Raw genomic sequence first — 24,055 nt, forward strand, 5'->3', positions numbered from 1 at the left:
TCACTTAGAGGCCAGTAGCTTAGCTGTTGAGAGGTTGTATCCTCTTAAACTGCTTCTTTGTGAAGTAAAATCACAAAGCATGTAGTATAATCACAGTTGTTTCTGAGCACTGTCAAACAGGTAAGCTACTCCAGATATAGTCAAGTCTAATCTTTGAGTCTGACATAGGAAGTACTAGAATTACAGTCAAGAGATAGCTTAGGAAATGGTGCTCTTATTTCACAGCTGAAAGCTCGTAGTTACATATGGGCATATGTCTCCAGACCAGAGTCATCACACATTCCCTGCCAGTTCACGTGGCCCAGCAACACATGCTCAATCTTGTCGCTGTAGTATTGGTCCACTCCTTTGACTGCGTTACTTCATATGGGTTAGACATCTCCCTCCCACCCTTCAGTAACTGACAAATGAATTTCAGGATGCTAACGATGCTACAGCAGGTTAAAATTGTACATGCTGCTGTAGAGATGTGTCCTAAAGCCCTGCCACAAGTCAAACCGAACTTGCAGACTCAGCTATATGGAGACCTCGCCACGTCAGCCTGCATGTACACAGGCCTGTTGCACAGAACAGCTTATCTTCAAACAACAAAAACCACCATCTTCATAATGGCCATACAGTTTTAGAAGACATATCACACTTGTACACAGCACAAATACATCCACCTACTTGTTCTGATCTGCAATGTCTTAGATAAAAATAATGACAATATCAGAGTAAAATATCATTGGGAATAGTATTGATATTATAGTAATTGTCCCTAAATACTGAAGGAGTCACCTAAAGGTCTTCAAAAAGCCAAAATAGAAATTTTGTATTTAAACAGTCAACAAAGAAAGTAACTACTCAGTCTGGGCAATCTGTGGCCTCATCAACAATCTTCAGAGTACTGCTCTTTAAAAGCAAGATAAAATATTTCATTCTTCAGTGGAATAGAATTTAGAGCACTTGCTTCCCTAGAGCTCCAAGAGAAATATTACTAACTATATAATTGACTGTGACTGACAGCTAATTACAGCGCAAAGTTAATTGACACCCCCATATATATATATATATATATATAAATACACACACACACACACACACATATATATATATATACACACACACATATATATATACACACACACACACACATTTTTATGACAGAAGGACTAACTAGAACTTAGTAATGATAGGTTAAAACCTATCCAACCTCTTTCTAATAGGGGAAAAAAGATTTTTTTTGTTGTTGTTCAAGGGAAGGGCACTGACAAATTACTCATGTTCCTTTCTATTTCTCCCCCCATATGCTTGAGATATAAATACAGGCTAGTAACTGCAGCTATTTCAGATACTTAGTAAGCAGACATACAAAATGCTTATTCATCTATTTGCAAAACATATACCAACATTTACAAAACCAAATATAGCCAATGGTATTCTCTAAGACATTTCAGTCCCGGGAAGGCAGTAACGGAAAAGCTGCACTGTATCTGATTAGTTAAAAACCACAAGTTTCTTCAGCTCATGGTAATGGTTTGCCAGCTGTCATTATGATAAAAAGACAATAAATATTTGTACTGAAAATATGCACATAATCTCATGTTGATTGTGACTGTCTTCACACAGCTTTGTAACTCATATTTAAAGTGAGGTCATAAGAATAATCACCAAAAGCAGTCATTATCAAATGTTTAAATTCATGCACATAATACGTTTAATAAGAACTATACATGAGCTTTGAAATCCAATATATGTAACATTTTATATTTTCATCTATGCAAAATATTTAAAAATACTTACTGAAAAAATGGTTAATAGTTGCCACATTTATTCAATAAACAAACACATTCATTAAAGAATAAAATTTGCTATGAATTTTGCTAATAGAAAAATCTCTTAGAAATCTCCAAAAGACAGACATTTAAAACAAAGTCTTACCTTTCCCTGAAGCAACAGTTTCCGATAGCAATCTCTGTTAATGCCTTAACTTTGCAGTGTAATTTTTATAGTTTTCTATTTCAGGCAGAAATGGGTTAACTATAAGCAGTTTGGATGCTATCTTGCTTGCTTCCTGGAGACCAGTGTTTGGCATTGTGAGCCGCCACAACTACCTAGGGAAAATAACAGTTGTTTTAAACTTCAGTCACCTGGACAACAGCATGATGTATCACTATTCACAGTTTAGATTAAGCAGAATCCAAGTCTTGAAACATGACCTCAAAAATTTCATAATTTTTGCTTCTATTTTGAATAATTTTTTGCTGTTAACTTTCTAACAAGGAATTCATGTTCTTGTATACAGACATAAAACAAGTAGAAAAGTTTTGTACGTAAATACTGTAATTTTTAATTGCAACATGTCTTCATACCAACAATACGAATAAGACTTTCTTTGTAGATTTCTGATCAAAACCAAAAGCAACAGCAAAACTGGAGCTGAGCTGTAATTCCTCAAGCAGAAGTAAACAGAGCAGTACTTTTAGGGGCAGGAATCTGCTTTTACCATTCAAGTCTATCTTCTTGGTCCCTATTAGAACAGGAAACAGACCACGTTTCTTTTTGGTGCAAACAAACGTTGTAACTTTTTTGCCACTGTACTCACTAAAACCTTTCTCATCTCCAAAGATCCCTACGCAGGGATTGCCTTTGGACCATGGGTCTACTCACATTGCACATCTGGTTCATAGCTTGGATTCCATGGTCACAGTACCAGAGGAGCACAAGGTTGTCTCCAGTGCTCATACTAACTGAGCAACACATCCACTGTATTACGACATACTATTATCCATGTACCCTTCTAGGTTTTAATTCAGTCTCTATTAAAATAAACATGGGCTATTTATCAAATATTATCAAATCCAGTTTGAATTCTGTTACTGTGAATAGAATTTGAATGTTCACTTTAAGTTTGCGGAATTAAGACATTAAATAGATAGGTGACATCAGTAAGAGATCTTTTTTGCTCCAGGAAGCCAAGTACCTAGAAGCCAAAAGCTTCGCAGAATGAAAATAAAGTATCCTATATTTGAGGAAAACACATCTGTACCCACACAGCATATTTGTTTTCTTAACTGGTGAGTCAGCAATCTGCTTAGATTGGTCCTTCATTGACTTACAGAATAATTTAACTTGGAAGGAACCTCAGAAGGTTTTCTGATCCAGCCTCTGCTCAAAGCTGGGCTAACCTGAATATTAGCTAAGGTTACTCAAAGCCTTGTCCAAGGATTGGTTGCCTCCAAGGACAGAGATCTCACAACTTGTCTGGACAGCCGTAGTGCTGACAGAATAGCCTCTTGAACACAGTATCTCAAACTGAATACTCTAGATCCACAACAGCAAACAGGACAGTCTAATGCCCAAAACATTACTTGATGCCGATAGATGTAGCCCAGTAAAATGTTTTATAGGGCACTTAATTAAAAGACTTACTGATTCTAGTATAAGCAAATAGTATTTTCTGCTATCTCATAAGGTGGGGTTTTACAAGCCTGTCTCCTCTCCCCACCCTTCCCTTAACAATGCAACCCCTACTCTCCCTTCCTACTTTTCCACGTATTTATCATGTATTACTTTACCAAAGACCCATACATTTTTAGTTTTATCTTTATCTTTTTGGTATCCTTGTTCTTCTGGGAAGTCGTTTGCAATTGTCTCCCACAAACACACAACTGTAACTCTCCCTACGCTTTAAGAAGCATTACTAAATATCTGGATAATTCCCTTCTTCCATGTTTATGCTTAAGAATTTAAGTTTTCTGAACATTAAGGGAAAAAAACTATAGCATTCGAGTTAAAAGTCTCCAAGATAGATGTAGCAGTTCATGGCTCAGATCTGCTGCTTCAAACTCTGCAAATTCATGTACCTTTGTTACATGCAAGCTGGATTTTAAAGGTGAGGTTTGCTTGAGTTCCCCTATGGTTTAGACACTCTCCAGTTCTGGAAAATAAAAACTGACACACAGTAGACTAGTTTATAGGAACACTTCAGTTCTAGTTTCTCATCTCCCTGCTGAAGACCCTATTCAAATTGCTGAGATGTTGACAGTGATGTACAAGATTTTTGGACAAAAAAGGTTTATTGAATTTTAAAATAAACAAAAAGATCCAAGTAAAATGGAATAGTTTGGGTGACCATTAATACAGCACAATGAAATTAGTCTATCATACGTCACGCTTGTTTAATAATAAGAGTGTCTCCTAAAAGAAATCACCTGTTTTGCATATCCGTGTGCTAATTGCACATTTGGATCTCAGGTAGTCTGAAGTAGTAGTTTGCTTTGCAGAGGAGGAGAAGGATCAAGAGGAAAGGGAGGGAGTGTTTTTCACATTAGACTCCCAGGCAATACAGTAAATACTGACTTTCATGCGCATACTTCACTTCAAAGACCAAGGGCAAGCTGAATCATACAAGCTCCAGCCAAATGCTACAACCATACCTAGGCATATCACATTTTCAAGCCAGTAAAAGGAACGTTGTCCTGTATTACCAGTGCAGAGACCGAGACCCTGAGCAAGGACAAATGGGAAAATAAGCAAACAGAACTGGAATACAGTATGGATGTAACTAGTATAACCCTAAAGACAGCACACCAGTATCATATGCTATGTAACTTTATTTATTCTTCTTGAGGTATTTCTTTGTAAGTATGTTATTCCTACGTAGGTATTATTCCCACCAAACCACAGGTTTCACAATTTGCACTAATCACTGCTTTGCTATGTATCAGTCTCAAAATACGCACAATACAAGATCTATAAATCAAAGAGATCACTGACACTTTCACTGTGCTCAATTTTTCCTTCCAAATAATCAGGACTTTCATTTGTTGCTCTTCTTAGAGATAAACAAAATTAATGAATCTTCTAGGTGGTACTTGTAAACATTAGTGTTTAAAAAGCATTTCTGAAATAGTCTTTCTAATATAAAACAATGTTTAGATGTTTTCCGAAAATCATGGTATTAAACTCACAAAAGTTAGTCTACAATAGTTCAGTAAAAAATCCCCAAATAAGTAGGTCTGTCAAAATACACATTGTTCTCAAGAAAATAAAGAAAAACTAGTGAAGGTACCAGCTGCATCACTTTAGCACCCTCTCTTGGCCTTCTTGCAGCATGTTATTTATGTATCTATTTGTTAAGTGTCGTTTGTTCTGTTCTTTAGCTACCATAAAGCAACTTCTATACAAAAACATGCAAAAACAAGCAAAAAACCCCACCAATTAAAAAAAACACTAGAAATATATACCACAAAGTTGCTTACTACTGTAAATATCACTGGTTATTTCATGCATTAGCCCATCTTTGGGCTTTGGTCAGAATTGAGTCTTCTAATTAAGAGGGCAAAATATTCTTTACCAGCCCTACCTGTTTGTCTGATATTTCTAATTCACACTGCTACTGAACACCACCTCACACACAGCTTCCACCAGTGCAAATGTCAACATCTGTTACTGAGCCAACTCATAATTTATAATTCATATCTTATGTAGAGATCACCCACAAAAGCAAGCCCTCAAACCCTCATCTCATCAAGCACGCAGACAAATAAAATCCAGATGCCAGACACAAGGTGATCTAAATACAATGCCCGTACAGTGCATTCTGGTGAGCAGCCAGATGGTGCGATTTCTGAAGCAGCGGCCCTTAGCCGAGGGCCCTGCAGCTGCCGCGCGCCGCTAGCTCAGAGCTCTCCAGCAGCAGCAGACGCAAAGCCGCCGTGGGGAGCGCAGAAGCAGGAGGGGACGTGGCAGGTTGGGATGGGAAACCAGGCTGGCTGCCATGGGATGGGGGGAAGCAGAGGCGAAAAGGGCTGCTTGAAAAGAGCCACCCCAGCAGTTACAGCTGCTGCTGCGCAGAGTCTGACTCCTCCCCAGGTGAAAATGGCAGAAACCAGCCTGTGCTGGGCTGCCTGGACAACTTTTTAGTGCTTGAACTCAAGAAAAGCCATAACCAAAGTAGAGGCAGGACAAAGACAGGTCTTACAAGGCTGGCTAGCTTCTGCCAACCTGCTGCTTGAGCCTACTTTATGCCTAAATCCTAAAGCTACCACTGACCATAATTCAAAATATCAATAAAAGAGCTTTTCTTAGCTGACTTTAGATTTAGTAACAGGAAAAATTTAGTCTTAGAAATGCCACCAGCTAGCACAAACCTGTTCCTAACATTGTCCCCACTTCTGCATTTTGAAAGCTATGATTTTGTATCTGCTTATTTTTGTTTTACAGCACCCTCTCTACCCACCTGAAATTTATTCCCCTTATCTCACCACCCTTCTGGGCTCTAGTCTCTGTATCTGTTCTTTCCCACATGCAGCTTCACATGATTTACTTCTCTCCAAATATTTCTGTATTTACCAACTTCAAAAGTGATGATAAAAACTGATGGCCAGATAACAATCTCCAGAAGCTGACTGATTTTTAAGCTAACAGAACCCCCGCAATTCCTCTTTCTCACCAAATAATAGTTTTATTCATATCTCCAGTGTGGTAAAACTGTGGTAACTTAGGATGACTGAGAACCATATGCAGAAATGGACATAAGGAGAATGATTTTTAAGTTCCAAAAAGCTCCAAGCCAAGGGTATTACATATTAGCATCCTCCCCGCCCCCTAAAAGTTTTATCAGCCAAATTTTTAATACTATTTGTTGAAAACCATTACTATCCTACTTCAAATATTTATACACATATAAATTACTAAGGTAAGAAGTATTTTACCACTTAGCAGGGATGGAGAAATCAGTCTGATTCTGGATGTCTAGATTTGAGTAATTAGAGTCAAATATGTATTGTATGGAACAAAACTGAACAGATCCCATGAAATCTCTGCAGTTCATCTGAGATCATTAAGCAGCCTGGAAGCCAGCAGTGAAGCCAGCCTGAATCCACATCTGTAATCCTTAAATAGAATAGAGGCAATCCAGGACATACATTTCAGGGCTATCATCCTGGCTATACCTATAAGGACTACTAAGACATAGTTAAGCTTCAGCTGACCTCAAAAATAAGTATTTAGGAATAAGGATAATTTTCAATAGTTTTTATTTTGCCAATATTTTCAAGCATTCATGACCTTTACATCAACTTCTTTACACCAACTTCTGCTGGCAAAGATTGCTTTTTATCTTTTTTTTTTAAAACATTTTTTCCCCCATATTTGAAAGGTCTCGTTCCAAACAGTAAGTGTTAGAAGTTGCTTCCTTCCAAATTTGGCTGTTCATTAGATGCCTGCTGTGTGCTGCCATGGCCTGTTCAGTAACAGGTTACTTATGCAACGAAGTTCATCTGCCTAGCAACCCTAAGGGTGGGGTTCAAAACAGCAACCACAGCCCTCACATTTGCAACTAATAGGGAGAAGGGGAAAAAAAAGAAAGAGAAAAAAAAAGGGAGAGAGATGCAAGAACCAGGGAGTACACACAGAAATAATTCTTTCAGTCTTCCTTTGTAAGAAAGGCAACTTACTTGACAAAGGAAAAAAGCAACAGAAGAATGGATCAAAAGCAACTAAAATATTTCCCAAAGTTGTAATTAATTCTGAGATCCTGATATGAAAATGATTATTAGGAGAAATAATTCATGCAGAGAATGGGTTAATGCCTGCTGAGGATCATGGAAATACTTTGCTACTCTGGCAATAACCTTCTCTTTCCATTGAATACAAAATGATTTCAGCTTAAACAGCTATTTCATCAGTAATTTCTTTAACATTAAATTTTGATATTTTGAATATTTTCAGAGAAAGTTTCAATATCAGTATCTTTGTGTTGAGATGGTAAACTAGGGGAAAAAGGTGAAGGTGAACATCAGAATTGCAGTTCACTTTTTTTTTTTTTAAAAAAAAAGGAAACACTAGAACCAAATTAAATTTAATAAGTTTGTGCTAATTAAAAGTAGGCAGAATTACACAATAAAATATATTATTGTGGAGGTTTAGAGATAAATATTCTGTAAGAGAATCAAGAAAAGGTGTATTTTAACATCAGTGAATGAAAAAAGCAATTTAAGTCATGTATCACTTATAATATTTTTTATGAATATTTATTTAATGATTTTCCCCTATTTTTTAAAGTCTTTTCCTACCCACACTTGTCCAGAAGCTGATTAAGTATCACAGTGAGCTTAAATTTAACTAGGTGAGATATCCATTCATGTTAATAGAAAACTTACAGTTTTTATTTCTGAAAGTATTTAACACAGAAGGTAGAAAGTAAGTCACAGGCAGCAGGGATTCATTCAAACCACAGAACACATTGCTTTAGCAAGAATAGAGCAGGTTTCAACTCAGTTATTAATATGTAACATAACATAAAACTCTTGATTTGGGAGCTGGAAGGAACAGAACTCTATCAGTTGCCTGTATCTAACCAAGGCTACTTCTCATCTGGTTTTCCATGATCAGTACTAAGCAGTCCCCAGCTCTAAATTGGTGCAAGAAGCTGAAAAAGAGGCTGCAGAGTCTGAGCCTCCAGGATGTCTTTCATATTCTGAAACAGATTGATAAATGTATCAATACTTTGAGGGCACTACTCTGTACTGATTTTGTATACAGTCACCAGAAATAAATTTCACTCTTTCTCACCAAACATACATAAAGTCAACTTCTTTTGTCTACCTTGTGACCAAAAGTTCAGTTTTTAGCTTAGCCTACCAACTGACTGTATATCCATAGGAAATTAGCAGCTTGCTAAAAACATGCTGTGGTTCTAAAAGTGTTCACTTAAAGCTGCTAGTAGGAAGTTAGATAACAGTGACACAAAGCAAAAAGCTCAGACTACTAAGAAAAACAGAAAAAGAAAAAAAGTTCAGTGAAGGCAGGGCTTCACCTGATTCCTCCCACAGCAGTCACTGACACCTCCCTACTGGCTCTCCAGAGACTTCAAAAATGAGTATCAGTACACCACAATACTAATATCACCACAATAGCAATGGCTATTCTATTTTTAAACTCTTATGTGGCTATTTTTTAAGAGATTCCTTTTTTCTTCAAAAAGAAAAAAAAGACACACCCACAACAACTCTATGTAAATTCCACCTCAAAGCTGCCCATAAGTCTTGTTTAACTTACATCTGTCAAGGATTTCAGCAATGAAAAGGAGAGAATAAGATAACCTTTTAAAGGGATCTAACATCTGAAATATATGTTGGGGGGGAGGCAATAAAAAATAACCAGAACTCTCTCTACTTCACATTACTTTTTATTGGGAAGACTTGAACATGGCCAAAAGAACTATTATGGCCAATATGAGACAGCTGGCTGGATGAAGCAGGACAAAAAAACGAAGAGATTTCATTTTTCAGCATCAGCACAGACTTATTCCTGGTGAAAGCAACCATGTAGACACAGCCTTGTTTTGTGAATCAAAGCAATAATGGGGGAGCGCTTCAGAGGTTAAAAGACAAGACTGTTTCTGTACATGATTAAAAAGGAAGGTAAGTGAGGGCATGAAAAACTCAACATTAGTGTCAATCAACAGGAAAGCTCAGCACGTTTCTGGCACTTGATGTACTGTGTTGCATTCTTAGCAGCGTTCTGTGGCTTGCTACCTGACTGCAAGCAAGTCTAACTATGAATAGAGTTTTGGTCCGGCAAGTAAGGCAAAAGTAAAGGTTCATTTGCACCAGTCCATGATCCAGAAACCAGTTCATGCACCACTAGTACATGCTGGGGGCCAACCAGCTGGAAAGCAGATTTGCAGAGAAAACCCTAGGAATCCTGGTGGACAACAAGTTGAACATGAGCCAGCAATGTGCCCTGGGAGCAAAGAACGCCAAGAACATCCTGGGCTGTATGAGGAAGAGCATTGCCAGAAGGTCAAAGGAAGTGATCCTCCTCCTCTACTTAGCCTTGGTGAAGCCACACCTGGAGTGCTGGGTTCAGCACTGGGCTCGCCAGTACAAGGCAGACACACTGGAGCAAGTATAGTGAAGGGCCACAAAGATTATTAGGCGACTGGAGCATATCTCATATGATGAGAGGCTGAGAGAGCTGGGACTGTTCAGTGTGGAGAAAAGAAGGCTCAGGGGAATCTTCTCCGTGTGTGTAAGTATTGTAGAAGATGGGGCCAGACTCTTCTCAGTGGTGCCCAGTGACAGGACAAAGAGCAGAGTGCAGAAACTGAAACACAGAAAATTCTGTCTGCACATAAACGAGGGTGCTTGAACACTGGCACAGATTGACCAGAGAAGCTGCAGAGTCTCCATCCTTGGCATTATTCAATATCTAACTGGATATGGTCGTGGGCAACCTGCTACAGCTATCCCTGCTTGAGCAGGGCATTGGAACATATGATCTCCAGAGGTCCTTTCCAACCTCAACTATTTTGTGATTTGAACAAAAAATTTTTTAAAATAATCCTCTTATAAAGGAAAAAAATGTGATTTTTAAATATATTATTTAATACAGTTAATTCATATTATTAATATTAAAATATTAGATTATTGTTCTGATTATGTTAAATTATATTTTGGTAAATTAAGTTAATATCATAATTAGTACATTTTTATATTATTAACATAAAATAAAAATTGATATATATTTTAATAGCCTTCTGTGATGTCGCTAGCTGCAGTAGCTTTCAGGTAAGAAGTAAAACATTTTTGGGGTAATTTTAATTAAATTTGGTCTTTAAGCTGATGTCTCTTTAAACTATTTCTTCCTTTTTCTGATCTCCCTGATCACTGTTTCTCATTAATCAAATATGAAAATAGTGAATAAATGGACTTTTATACAATTGGTACAAAGCATCCTGAACCACATGACCTAGATTGATTTTTTTCAGCTTTTCTTGCAGACAACAGTGGGAGAAAACAAATTGAAGGACAGGTGTCAGAATCTTCAAAAAGAAAGCTCTTTTCTAGACAGCCTTTTTCTATAATGGTCTGGGTAAAGTATTTTTTTTTCCAGCTATGCAGTTTGAGGAAAAAACAAAACATGCACACACTGCAGTCAGTACCTTCCACTGATGTTATAAAAATAGCTGTCTTGTTTAATTCAGGGCAGCAGTCAGACTAATTCCATATTAGAGCACTGCTTTCTTTTCTTTTCTTTTCTTTTTTTTTTTTGCAACCCTAAGTAGTTCTTTATTATTTGAGACAGATTAATCGATTCCTACATTTCTAAATAACACCTGTATAATATCTTTAATGACACTTTCTAGCTGTCACATGTATAACATAACTGAGCCTCAAAAATGAAGTCTGAATAAGAATCATGAAGACTGCCAGAACAAAAGGGCAAATTAAAAGAGACCTTCAGTTACAAAATTCTTTAAAAGATGACTTCATTTGACTAAACAATTCAAAAAGCATCTGTAAGGGTGCCCTTGTACTCGCAATCAGTATTGCTTTCTTCACTAGTACAATAAACCACTGTTAATCATACTGCCAGTAAACTGCTTCAAGAATTACGGCTGAGAACACTACACAGAACTCACACTAACAAAACAGAATGAACGTTTATCTCCACCAAACATCCTATTCTCAAAAACATTAATATGGAGCAAGATTCTTGCTATATTCTTTTTTTTCACGGTGGTTGGAGGAAGATCCAGATGTGTTAGCCTCTAACAGTGAAGCCTCTCACAACCATCTAGCACAATAAACGAAAGAGGAAAAAACTTACTGATAGTTACCTAGGTAATACAGTTTTGAGGTTTCAGAGACAAACTTGGGAATGTTTGTGTTGCAACACTCAGCAAAAATTCTTTTTTCTAGGAGAAACCACTTGTAAAGAAAATAATGTAAATGTATATGAACAAATGCACGTAACTTGAATGTTAATGTTTTCCTGCATATAAAATATAGTAACATATAAGGAACAATTCATTGGTACTCAGTAATCTATACAGAAAATAAAACACAAAGACAACAAAAAAAACAATCTATGGAAATGCAGCAGAAAAGAAGCAGGTAACTTCTTTTAGACAGTCTTAGCTTTTAGGTAGATTAGTTTCTTTAGGTAGATTTCAGGTAGCTGGAAGACAAGGTTAACCCTTCACTAATAGAAAAAGAAAATAAATACCCTTTGTCTCTGCTGGAAGTCCTCGCAAGTAGGCTTCAATACTACTTTCTCCGCCCCCCAATGGATGTTACTTGAAAACTTCTGAAAAGCAAAATAAGGACCTCTACAGTATTTATGCAATAACACACCTTTCCTACAGTGTGTACGGTTTTATAAAGTGATTTTAACTGACCAGTAGGTCTCAAAACATAGCCCACGTTAACTGTCTCTTCAAACCTTTTGACCTGCAGACACCACCACCTTCCTCAGCCTGAGCTGCCTTCCCTCTCTGCAGCCCCTGAAAATTACACTGCACCAGAGTTATACAGAAGAATTGCTGGGCCCAACTTGTTGGGGCGCGTGTGTGAAATCACTCCTATTTTGCAAGAGAAATTAGAAGTAGGTAAGGTACTCCATATTCATCTAGGATCATTTTATTTGTGGGTTGTGTTGGGGCACCACTTGCTAGAGCTGGTACTATAATACCAGTCCCAGAAGTGACACTGTTGCGGCCTGAGCTGTGAGCTCTGGTTCTGCATGGTGCTGCAAGAACTGTGAAGTCCAATGTCTAGAGCAGAGCAGTTCATAGCTCTAACTTTCATTTAAAAGGGACACACAGTAAGGCAAGGACTAAGCAACAGATGGTGTTTACTTATTTGGAAGAGTCTCCCACTAACAAAAGAGCCATGCTAAGAGATTAGTACTTTTCTTGTTTTTCTTTCTTTCTTTTTTGAGGTTAATTACAGCTATAAGCTTCTGATCTGTGTCATTTATATTCAAGGATGGAACTAGTTTTCACCTCTATTTTAATTGCTCACTTACAGCCACTCCCTCTCAGAAAAAAAAAATTGCAAAAGTTTTCTCAAAGGTACTTTTTTCAAGTTCACATGCCCCAGGGAAACTGCTGCGTTTGAAACCTTCAAAATACTAGGATTAATTCAAAACCTTGCATGCACTTAAGACTGTTTTCTGATCCTCTAATGTAATGTTTCTATTCAACCAATCATATCAAGATCTTTTTTCAAGAGGAGACCATTACACAAAGTATTACTATTACACATATGTGGGTCCCAGTAACATGAGCCTTCCTTCTTAGGCTTCTTATAGCACATCTTTGTCTTTTAAAAGCATTGTGCATATAGTAAAACTGCTAAAAGCTTACAAGTTTTAGCACTGCTTCTTATATATAGACCATGATTTTCCATCAATGGAAGTTTTATGTTTATTTTGGTTCTTGGACAGAAAAGAAAAATCAGGACTGAAAACTCAAGTTCATTTATGGAAAAGAGGCATTATTCAGGTATGTTACAAACCAGCTGCCAAAATTCTAGACACTTTTATACCTATCCAGCACTTCTATGATCCTCTATTCCTACAGTGTTTAGAAAGGCAATCTATTTCTCTTTCTCTCCATCTTGCATGTCCTCATTAATTTATAATTACTGTAAGGGATAGTTTGTATATGTTTTTTTAGCAGAAAGAGGTGCAGCTTTAGAAGTTGCACCTGAAGCTGCACTGAAAGAAATCAAGTGCCTCATTGTTTAATATAAGTCTGAATTTTTTTGTTATGTGCTACATGCCATATACTATTTGCACTAGGTGATATATTACACAGAATCACAGAATGGTTGAGGTTGAAAAGTACCTCTGGAAATCATCCAGTCTAGCCCCCCTGCTCAAGCAGGGACACCTAAAACACACTGCACAGGATCATTTCCACATGGGTTTTGAATACCTTCAGAGAAGGAGACTCCACAATCAGTGCTCCGTCACCCTCATGGAAAATCCAAGTTTCTCCTCGTATTCAGACAGAACTTCCTGTGTTTCAGGTTGTGCACAGTGCCTCTTGTCCTGTCACATGGCACCACCAAAGGGAGTCTGGCCCCAACCTCCTGACACCCTCCCTTAAGATATTTGTACACATTGATAAGATCCCCCCTCAGTCTTCTCCAGGCTAAACAGGCCCAGCTCTCGTAGCCGTTCCTCATAGGGCAGGTGCTCCAGTCCTCTGATCATCTTCGCAGCCCTGCACTGGACTCTCTCCAGCATCTCCATGTCTCTCTTGTAGTGGGGAGCCCAGAACTGGACACAGTACTCGAGATGAGGCCTCACCAGGGCTGAGTAGAGGGGCAGGATCACCTCCCTTGACCTGCTGGCATCACTCTTCCCAATGCACCCGAGCAGACCATTGGCCTTCTTGGCCACAAGGGCACGTTGCTGGCTCTAGTCAACTTGTCATCCACCAGCACTCCCAGGTCCTTCTCTGCAGAGCTGCTCTCCAGAACGTCAGCCCCCAGCCTGTACTGGTGCATGGAGTTATTCCTCCCTAAGTGCAGGACCCTGCACTTGCCTTTGCTGAATTCATGAGGTCCCTCTCCGCCCAACTCTCCAGCCTGTCCAGGTCTTTCTGAATGGCAGCACTCTGGTGTCTCAGCCACTCCTCCCAGCTTGGGATCATCAGAAAACTTGCTGAGGAGGCACACTGTTCATTCATCAATGACCTGGATGAAGAAGTTGAACAGGACTGGGTCCAGTCCTGACTCCTGGGGGACACCACTAGCTACAGGCCTCCAACTAGACTCTACAATGCTGATCACAACCCTCTGAGTACTGCCTTTCAGCCAGTTCTCACTGTCCACTCGTCTAACCCACACTTCCTGAGCTTCTCTAGGAGGATGTCATGGAAGGCAGTGCCAAAAGCCTTGCTGAAGTCAAGGTACACAACGTCCACTGCTCTCCCCTCATCTGTCCAGCCAGTCATTCCATCAGAGAAGGCTATCAGATTGGTTAAGCAGGATTTCCCCTTGGTGAATCCATGCTGGCTACTCCTAATCACCTTCTCCTCCATGTGCTTAGAGATGACACTCCGGATGAGCTGCTCCATCACCTTTCCAGAGACGGAGGTGAGGCTGACTGACCCATAGTCTCCTGGGTCCTCCTTCCTGCCCCTTTTTTCAAAACTGGGGAGACACTGGCTTTCTTCCAATCCTCAGGCACCTCTCTTGTTCTCCATGACCTTTCAAAGATGATGGAGAATGACCTAGCAATAACATCCATCAGCTCTTTAAGCACTTGTGAGTGTATCCCATCAGAACCCATGGATTTGTGGATGTCAGGTTTGCCTACAAGATCTCTAACCTGATCCTTCTCAACCAAGGGAAAGTCTTCCTTTCTCCAGACTTCCTCTCTCATCTCCAGATGGCCAGCCTTAGCAGTAAAGACTGAAGCAAAGAAGGCATTCAGTAATTCTGCCTTCTCTGTATCCTTAGTCACCAGGGCCCCTGCCCCATTCAGCACTGGGTCCACATTTTCCCTAGTCTTCCTTTTGCCACTGATTTACTTGAAGAAGCCCTTCTTGTCCGTGACATCCCTTGCTGGATTTAATTCCAAATGGGCCTTAGCCTTCCTCATCACACTTCTACATACTCTGACAACATTCCTGTATTCCTCTCAAGTGGCCTGTCCCCTCTTCCACATTCTGTATACACCCTTCTTCTGTCTGAATTTTGCCAGGAACTCCTTCTCATCCAGTGCAGGTCTCCTGCCCCCTTTGCTGGGCTTCTTACTCTTAGGGATACACCATTCTTGAGCTTGGAGGAAATGATGCTTGAATACTAGCCACCTCTCCTGGACCCCGCTTCCTTCTAGGGCCTTAACGCATGGGATTCCTCCAAGTAGGTCCCTGAAGAGGCCAAAATCTGCTCTCCTAAAATCCAGGGTTGCTGTCCTGCTTATTGGCTTACTTTCACCACACAGCATCCTGAACTCCACCATCTCATGGTCAATGCAGCCAAGGCTGCCCTTAACCTTCAGACCTCCAACCAGTCCTTCTTTGTTGGTTACAGCATGGTCCAGCAGCGCACCTTGCCTCGTTGGCTCCTCCACCACCCGTGTCAAAACGTTATTGCTCTACAGGAACATCCTGGACTGTGCCTAGCTGTGTTGTCCTTCCAGAAGATACCAGGGTGGTTGAAAGCCCCCTGTGAGAACCAGGGCCTGTGATCATGAGGCTACATCCAGCTGCCTGTAGAAAGCCTCATCTACTTCCTCTTCTTGGTTAGGTGGTCTGTAGTAGACACCCACAATAGTGTCACCCATGTTAGCCTGTCCTTTAATCCTTACCCGTAAGCTCTTGACTCACTCTTCATCCACTCCTAGGCAGAGCTCAATACATTCCAGTTGCTCTCTCACATAAAGAGCAACTCCACCACCTCGCCTTCCTGGCCTTTCTTTCCTAAAAAACACATAGCCATCCATGACAGCATTCCAGTCACATGAGCTATCCCACAATGTCTCTGTAACTGCAATGAGACCATGACCCTGTGACTGCACACAGATCTCTAATCTTCCCTGGCTGCATGTACGCACTGGTGGCATCCTGACTTGATCCACAGTTTGCTGACTACCCTGTCTCTGTAACTCTCCCCTTCCCCCATGTTTACTAGTGTAAAGCCCTCCTTACCAGGTTGGCCAGCCTGTTGGCAGACACACACGTGCCCTGCTTAGTGAGATGGACCTCATCTCTCCCCATCAGTTGTCGATCTTCAGAGAGGGTCCCCTGGTCAGAGAAACCAAAACCCTGTTGCCAACACGAGTGGTGCAGCCAGCTGTTCACTTGGAAAATCCATATACTCCTCCTCCCATCCTTCCTCCTCACTGGCAAGATTGAGGGGTAAATCACCTGGGCTCCCAGACCCTTGACCATCATCCCCAGAGCTCTGAAATCCTGTTTAATGGTTTCCAGTTTGTCCTTGGTATCATTAGTGCTCTCAGGGAAGAGCAGATGAGTAATAGCCCAACTTATAATAGCCCAGGATTGCATCCAGTCCCGCCTGGATGCAATCCTGTCTAACATGCTCTAGGTGACCCTGCTGAGCAGAGAGGTTGGACTAGATGATCTCCAGAGGTCCCTTCCAACCTTACTTATTCTGTGATTCAACATGTGGACAAGCCTTGGCAGTCTTTCCATGACACCTTGTATTCAAGCCCCTGGCAGGCAACAAACCTCTCTAGATGAGAGGTCTAGTTGGCAGATAGGTGCTTCTGTCCCGTGCAGCAGGGAGTCACAACAATCACTCAGCAAAGGACCTTTCTCCTCCTATGAGGAGTGACCAGTTTCCAGCCTTCTTCTATAGTGTTATGATGTAACATTTCACACAGCACAGAACCCTCCAGCACTGCTGTGGGGAGTTGGGATGCCTGGAGCTGTATGGACTCCGAGAAAACACTGTCTACCTCTTGCTCATCTTCTTGGGTGTTATGCAGCCTACTGACTTCCTCCCGTAACAGCAGCACACCTTCTGCAAAGGAGCTGACTGTCAGCCCAGGCCTCATGGAGAGGCCCAAGCACTCCCTGCAGCCTGAGACCTGCAGAACTGCATCTGCTCTCAGAGGGTCTATCCGGGTCAAAGCTTCTGACACAACTGATGCAGTGACTCCCAACAGCTGCTGGGAAAGTGCTCTGTGGCATGTCATGACCGTATCTGAGGAAGCATACACTACTAGAACTGGAAACAAAGGTGCCTTCTTGCACCCTTCTGCACAAACTGCTGCATCTGTTCGCTGCACTCTGACCAACTAAAACTGAACCTGATGCTGGTATTTGCCATCCTTCTTTAAGACAGCTCTCAATTCTGCCCTTTAACATTTGCCTTCAGTATTTTACAGTAACTATTGAATTAGTTTTACCTTCTTCTGATGACATCTCAGTTTAGAAGCAATTAATCTTGAGAGGAAGACTGAGACACATACTATATAAACTCCTTCTCTAAGTTCTAAATATAGTGTCTGAACCTGATTATAAACATACTCTAAGAAATAAGAATAGAGGTTAGCTTTGATGGGGCATTTACTATATGAGGACCTACAAACTCAATGCACTGAAATAGCTGGAAAAAAAGCCACGTTTGAAATTGAGTATAAATACAGGATATTTATAGAGATTATTTCACACTAGTTTTTTTTTTTTTCCTGAAAAAAGAAAAAGGAGAAGGAACTCTTCATTCAACATGCAATCAGAAAACAACACTCTTCCACCTCAGTATTGTTGTATGTATTTTTCATTGTACAATGAACAAATAGCTCTTGCTACGGGGATTGCTGAAATGGAATTTATTACAAGGAAAGTTTGCTGCAACACAGCTGGACTGTATTTAGAACCATCATGCTCATTAACTGATGTTCATCATATGTTCACAAACATCAATCACATTTATTAAGCAAAACTGTTATAAAGGCATGTTGTCTACATTTCTTTGCTCCAACAGATCCAGAATGTTTATGCCAGAATTCTGTTACTTTAATCAGAGATACCTTTGGCAACAATAGTCATATTTTTCTTTTTGGGGGGAGAGTATGTCTGTTTTATTAGAACACTTGTATATACTGTTCTTTAATTCGAGATGGCACAGGACACCTTATTAAATTACTTCTGAACTAAAACTTTAAAAATTAAATTAAGGTCTATTTTATACAAGACTAAAACCAGGGGTTTGGCAGACGCATGCAAGTGTACATCTAGCCTAAGTAAACACACATTCTCATTTATTGCATTTGTTAAAGATATAACAGATATAAAAATAATACACAAAGCCTGGCCAAATACATACTGTGTTAAAATCCTTGCATTTTAAAATATTTTGATTTATGCCTGAATTCGCAGTCATAACACCACAGTAATGATACATAATTTTATTTGTCTGTTCTTACACACATAATCCACTGGTACTCTGGTTAAGAGTTGATGCAAAAACCTAATCATACTCTGTGCTAATGTATTTCTCATTTTTTTTTCCTCAAGTAAAAAGCATGCATGAACATCAAAGAGCACACTGTAAGTGATCGTTTCTAATCTTAGACATGTATCAATTATTCAATAGCTTGTTCTTCTTGTGCTTTATCGTATAGACTTCACCATGGCAACACTATTCTTCACTTCCTAGCCTTAATCAGTGAATCTGTAAACTAATATTAGACTTAGCTGTTGGATTACTTGATATTCTACTTATTATATAGTGAATGTTAGGCAGTTTTCAGGGTATCAATAAACTTTCATTTGCTTAGAAAAGTTACAGCCTCAATATTGCTAAGTAGTAGCTAGTTACTGTTCTACTCACTGATTATAAATATGTAGCTTTGAATTACCAGTGGGCAAATTCAGAATGAAAAAGGAATAGATTTAATAATCTGATGCAATACCAACGCTGTGCCCCTTACACAAATTTGTAAGTGAACCATCTTTCAAAATTATAAATCTTAAAAGTTATAAGCTATAAAGCTTTAAAACCAAATCACTTGTTTTTCAGTAAGTAACTTAATTCAAAACTGTCTTGATATCTGAGTCTTCTCAGTGCTATTCAACATACAGAAGACAAATTATATTTCAATATTTCCTTTCTTCTTCTTAATGTTCTCCAGCATTGTATTTACCATCTTCCATCTTCTCAAAATAAATTCATCTTTCTCTAGCAACTTTCAGTCCAGGTATGTGTCCTTTCATATGAGGTTTTTCTACCTCCCTCTCCTGCACTTCCCTCCTTCTTCACCCCTATTTTTTTGTCTATATTTCTCCAATACTCTTGATGCTCTTAATTCTCTCTTCTCTCCCCGTTCCATCACACAATCACAATAGTCCCCCATTTTGGGGGGACAATTATTTGTTACTTTTTAATCTAAAAGGAACACGTTTAAAACCTTATCACTGCACCATTCCTCTTCCTCAACAAAGGAGGCACAAGGGCAAGCATTTCCTAGATGTCCAAATCTTACACTTGCTTTCTTGCTATTCAAATAGATGTTCAACTTGTGATATCTGTTGAATCTCTGCACTGATTCAGGATACATATTTAAGCATATCATCAGTTATGATACTGGCAACAATTTCTAAGGTTTCTTTAAAAAAAAAAAAAAATCTATCAACAGTATTATGAGCACTGAAACAGTGGCATACACAAAGAATTCATGATGCTTCCCAGCAAGTCCTTAGTATCACTCCCTCCGTGTTCTTTGTTACTATGAGATATATCCCTTAAATAAGAATCACTTTCACCACAGTTTAAAAAAAAGGCAGACTTTTTTTTTTTTTTTTTTTTTTTTCCCCCCCTGTGGACCGATAGTTCCTTCAGGAGAAGTTGCAAAATGAGATGCCAGTATGTTGCAACAGGACGGATGTTTCCTCAAGAGAAAAATTATTCGTGATTTACATTTGGCTAAGATTCTGTTGTTCTTCATAGACCTCTAAACCTTGGTGACTGTTCCCTTAGGGTCTAGTATGGTCATCAGAGGAATTCTATGGTGTCTAGAAAGCAGGATTGTGCTGAGTGAGTACCAGCCAACCTTCTGTGATGGAGCCAAGCAAGTCACAGTGGTTTCCTTGTGCTGCTCTTTCCTTCAGTGTCTACAACTGAGTCCCACAGGAATCCATCTTCTTCCTAACCAGCTCAATATACATGAAGATAATAGGGGAATCTGTAAATCACATTGAATTAAGAGCTATTAATATTTTCACAGCCTCACAGCTGTCAACAAACATGGTCAAGGACACAACAGCTTCAGTCAGCTATGCTTTCTTCTATCTCCTCCAAGCAGTAAAAGGATACTCAAAAGCCAGTGTCAAGGCCCTACTTCCACCCACTAAGCACCACTTCTTATCCTCCTTTCCTAGTGGTTTGGCTGCCTGTGCTCAGGGCCAGCTCCACTGTAGTGTGGCTGTGTAACTTTGGATCACACTGCTGAGAGAAGAGCTGCGTGCAGAAGGGCTATGAAAAGCCCTGTGGGGCAGGGTTCCCTTTGCTTAGGAGCTACATGTAAGCTTAGGCTCTTGCCCTTGGTTCTTGCCTGAGCTGCATTATGGGCAGCCCCATGCTTGATCACGTACCCTACTGATTCTGGCTTGATCTGGCAGCAGCCTCATCACTACAGGCTTGACTAGCAGTCTGGACTTTACCTGACCCTGAATACTCTCATCAGACTGCTCTGTTCTTTTTTCTGTACTGGGAAACTGTGATCCTTGCTGTCACCCCTGGCTGTCAGCTCACCTTCCCCTCACACAGCAGCCTAGTCCCACTGCTCCCAGACAATCAAGCTCAAATACAGAAAGGATTTTCTTAAACTCTCAGTAAAGGATGATGTTAATGTCCTGCCTAAGGAAGCTGCAACCTGAAATACCACCGAAAAATGCATGTAGTTACACTTTTTAAAATACCTTTTTCATTCATCAGTGAAGACCACCACACCTCTGTATCAAATTTGAAATCAGCCCTAGCGATCTTTATACTCACAGGGTATACAGTTAACCATAATTCTTTGTACTTAGATAAAGAACTATTGGCCTTGAATACATCACACTTTCAGAGCCCAGAAGCTGCTCAGTCAGCAACAGAGGGCACTAACACCACACTTAACAATTCACTTCAGCTGAATTCACTTCAAATACTTGCACATTGCCTTTTTGTTCTTGCCTGAACACTAAGTCAAGGCGTCAGTGATCTCCTCAAAGTCCCCTGAGGAACTTTGCGTGAGATCCCCTGCGTGATCCTGACCACCATGATGACACAATGCTAAATCTACTTTTTTGATTCAATTTCTTCATAAACATGCTAGCAAGCACACACAGTGAATGATTTTAGGAGGCAATTCTGACCACCTCATACATAAATCACAAAATTTACACTGTGCAAAAGAGTAGATTAGAACTCCAATAATGAGCTCTAGCATTCTTGCATCAAAGGCTAGTTCTCACTGAAATTAAAAGTAAAATTTGCAGTTATTTCAAAAAGGGTAAAAACCACCACAGTCCTTTGCTATTACTACTTCCAGAGAAACTGTCTCACAGCCAAACAAGTTCACCTGACAAGAAAAGTCCCCCCAAAAGCAACTTCATTAACCCCAAGGCTTTGGATCCATTACAGTTCCAGTTTATGAGGCTTCAAAAATGATATTACAGAGAAGAAAAAACATCATTTGGTCATCGTATGCTAATGTGAAAATGTCTCCTGTAAAGCATCTGCACAAAATACAACATATCTACAGAAAGGATTGTTACTTTACCTTTAGCACTTCTATGCATGTTGTCCCGGTTGCACAAGATGTGTAGCCATCCCATTCGCATCTCCTATTGACATTTGATGCCAACCATAACGTGGATATTACTTGCTATAGTTTCCTTCAAAATTCAGTTACCCTCCTAAATACAAGCTATGAACAACTCCATAAATATGGTTAATATTAAAATACATCTTGTACTAGTTGATTTTTTATGGCATAAAACTAAGAAATCAAGGCTTAAGAGCTTGAACTTGCTACAGCAATTTCTTAGAAACCCATACCAAGTTCAGTCCAAGAAGGACAATAGTACAAGCTTACTTACTCAAATTAAACTTCTCAAATTATAATGGTAAAGTAACTCTACATAAGCAGATGTATAGGAATATTTTATAAAAGCCTAGCTATAAGAACTGATAATACTAACAATTTCTGCAGGAAGTACTGAAAACTAACAGTATCCTAAAATAACACCTTTTCTTAAAAAAAATTAATTTTGAACAAAATCAGACATCTTGAAATTGTTATGTTAAAAAAAAAAAAAAAAAAAGCTGTTTGTTACCTTTCACTTTACCACTAGCTAGTCTCCGTAATCTTTTTTTTTTTTTTGTTTAAGTGGTCACACTTCAGTAATAAATGTTAAACAAGGCTACTCTGGAAAAGGTTATGTTCCTATCTAATATTTTCCATCTGATTAGCAACAAAATCCATAAGGCTTTCTGAATCATATGTGGGATGATCAAGACTGATTACTGGGCAGAACAAATGTTCTATAGTGATATTCAGAAGTTTGAGGTCAAATAAAGTAAGCTTAAAAAAAAATTCTATTAAAAAAAAATATCCTGCCACAATCTGCTCTACACACATTAATGTACAAAGTCTTCAAATCTCTTAAATTGAATGCAAAACAGAAAAGGCAAGGCAGTTACTGAATGAAGTACCTCTAGAATCTGACTGCTAAGATTAAATGTAAGTTAAATCAAAATAAAAGTTTAAAATTAATTAAAAATAGCAATACTGTCTATTCAAAGACAGATAAGACTATATTCCAAATTTTAAGATTTTTTTGATCTAGAAGATTGTTTGTCTTGAAAAGCTGGATCAGGCCCAAACTGCTATTAAAGCCTAATACACTCAGTGATGTTGAATGGGACTGTTCCTTCCAGGAGCAGTGATGACGCAGATAAATTCAAAAAAAATAGACTAGAACAGCCTCTATCTTAAAAATTCATTTAATGATGTTTCTAGTCTCATGAAAAGCAGCCAATGCTGTTTTCTGACTTTAGCATTTCCTTCAAGTTATTTCTGAGAACTTCTTTCAGAAATTGATAAGGTTTTATGGTTCTGATATATAAAAGGGGGCTTGAATCAGTTGCCCATATGTAAGTACCTCATGCTGTTTGAGAGGTCTCAGCATATCTTGGTCCCTATGTGTCAACCAAGGAGGATTCAAGTCTCCCATAGGTCCTATGTCTTATCTACTACTCTCGAGAATTTCTGGACCCCCAGGAGATTTCTAGTGGCTGTAGTTGCCTCTGTATGGATCAACCAATAGGGGCAGAATTCATCTCACCTAAATTTTGGCATGTATGTGTTAGCTAGCTATCTCCCCTCACTTTATATATATATATATATATATATATATATATATATATATATATATATATATATATATATATATATAAATACAGTCAATGAATATTAGAATGAATATTAGAGCAGTGGAATAGTCTGATTAGTTCTCACTGAGTGCCTGAACAAGCACAACAGAAGGGGTAATGCAAAGGTAGGAACAAGTAGGCAAGAAAAGGGGAGAGATTTACTTTCAGCAGTAGTACCAGCTTGTTTAAGCCTAAAGCAGTGGTGAAACTACAGTTACACTTTATGTGGACTTGTATGGGACAGAAAATCTACCTAAAAATCTTTAATCTCCTCCTGCTCACCCCCTAAAAATACCTGAAGGAATTCAGACATGAATAAATTAAGTGTCAGGAAAAGATTAAAAAAAAAAAAAAAAAAAGAAATGTGAATA

General features: G+C 39.1%; 1 protein-coding gene across 1 annotated transcript in view; it reads right to left on the reverse strand.

Annotated features, from left to right (window-relative positions):
- FRY (FRY microtubule binding protein) overlaps positions 1-24,055 on the reverse strand; it is a 256,359-nt gene that overhangs the window by 218,552 nt on the left and 13,752 nt on the right. The window contains exon 2 of the mRNA XM_062567139.1: positions 1,924-2,096. The gene's annotated coding sequence lies outside the window, so the exon portion shown is untranslated. The remainder of the gene's footprint in view (positions 1-1,923; positions 2,097-24,055) is intronic.

Source organism: Rhea pennata, chromosome 1 (assembly GCF_028389875.1).
Source record: "Rhea pennata isolate bPtePen1 chromosome 1, bPtePen1.pri, whole genome shotgun sequence".
In the NCBI taxonomy this organism is placed as follows: Eukaryota; Metazoa; Chordata; class Aves; order Rheiformes; family Rheidae; genus Rhea; species Rhea pennata.